This window comes from Limulus polyphemus, unplaced genomic scaffold (genome assembly GCF_000517525.1).
Source record: "Limulus polyphemus unplaced genomic scaffold, Limulus_polyphemus-2.1.2 Scaffold4054, whole genome shotgun sequence".
Lineage (NCBI taxonomy): Eukaryota > Metazoa > Arthropoda > Merostomata > Xiphosura > Limulidae > Limulus > Limulus polyphemus.
The window spans coordinates 35,532-37,240 of NW_013669664.1; the positions used below are offsets into that span (position 1 = coordinate 35,532).

General features: G+C 30.4%; 1 protein-coding gene across 1 annotated transcript in view; it reads right to left on the minus strand.

Annotated features, from left to right (window-relative positions):
* The window catches only part of LOC106470512 (filamin-A-like), a gene marked incomplete at its 3' end in the record, with an annotated part of 89,285 nt that overhangs the window by 24,274 nt on the left and 63,302 nt on the right, over window positions 1-1,709 (minus strand). The gene's annotated exons all lie outside the window — the stretch shown is intronic.

A 1,709-nucleotide genomic window follows, 5' to 3' on the forward strand; every position in this document is an offset into this window, starting at 1 on the left:
TCACTAAATAGTTATTATCATCAACATACAATGCAATGGAATGATTAAAATTGGAAAAAAAACATACCTTTCGAATTTTTGTAGAATATCTTTAAAGATGTTGTTTTGCTTATATTCATAATTTTGCATTTTTTCCCATTTCACACGGTTAATTTTTGATGTTTTATTTTCCATTCTTGTCCTTTACCACTTATTATTTATCTTAACACAAGTCAATGGTGCCCTCGAGGCATATTACAGTTTCTTAGGGAGACATGCATAACCCTTTGGCAAAAATTTTGTTCGGCGATTAATATCTTAAGCCGTGAGAACAAATGCAAAGTATGATGTATATTTTAAAAAAATAAAGTTTAAGCCTCTTAATTATGTATTTTAAAACAATTAATACATAATTAACTAAAATGTAATGGTAAGATCTAAATACAATTTAAACTGTATCTATCTATAACACATTTAGGTAAGAAACAACCATAAGTGCTATAGTTGATCAAACAGCCAACTATACTATAGTCACTTTCATGTACTCTGTGATGACAACTTGACACCAATATGAACATAACTGTTGTTAGATTATACTGTAAAATAAGCTCTTTTTAATGGTTAGACACCTGTAAACAAATCTGTTGAAGGTGGGCATGACAACTGTCAAGGGTTGAAAAAAGTTATTACTTGTTCCAACTGTATTCATTCAGAGAACTTTAAAATGAAAGAGTCAAAAGGTTATTTAAACATCTCATTGTTGGTCACGTGACAATACATCTGAAGTTTAAAATAGTTTTTTTTTAAGATTTATTTTGAAATAAAGGACTTAAAACTTGAATAAAATAAAACTTCAACTCATAACAAGTATTATAATATTAAATTCATTCACAAACATTGATATTAAAGGTGTTTAGTTAAATTTTGAATGTAACAGTGACTTGTGCAGAAAAGTATTTAAAGAGGCTCCCATTGTAAAATGGTGAAGCAAAAGCTTTTAGAATAACCTGGGTAATGGCCATAGCCAAGAATTTGAGGCCCAGGACAAGTCATTGTCATCATTTGCTTCTAGTTTGAATATTTTTTAAAGAAAACTTTACTAATATCTTACCCACAAAGAAAATGTATTTCCAGTAGATTGTTTAAAGCTAAATAGATTATTAATAAACTTAAGCTATTTACACAAATGTTCAACATATGCTTCATTATCTACTCACAATTAAAATATACAACCCACATACACCAGATATAAAAAAGGACCCTATACCAATAAACAACATATGTAAAAAACCAAAAAACAATTTATATTTTCCTTCTGCTGATATACAAAAGCCTAATGTTTGCTATTACAGCCAAAACATAGTTGTCCTACCAATAAGAACCCCTATATTCTTATTTGATATTTCATCTAACAGCACTGATATTTCAATATACATTATATACTTTATAATCATTTAAAAAAAGAATATATCCATTATTTTTAATCTTAGCACATCAGTTCAGTCCTAAATATATTGGTGTGCGTGTGTGTGTGTGTGTGTGTGTGTGTGTGTGTGTGTGTGTGTGTGTGTGTGTGTGTGTGTGTGTGTGTGTGTGTGTGTGTGTGTGTGTGTGTGTGTGTGTGTGTGTGTGTGTGTGTGTGTGTACTACTACTACTACTACTACTACACTAACTAAGTAACGTAACTTACTTCGTTACGTTACCGTCCTTACCGTACCGACGGTACCGA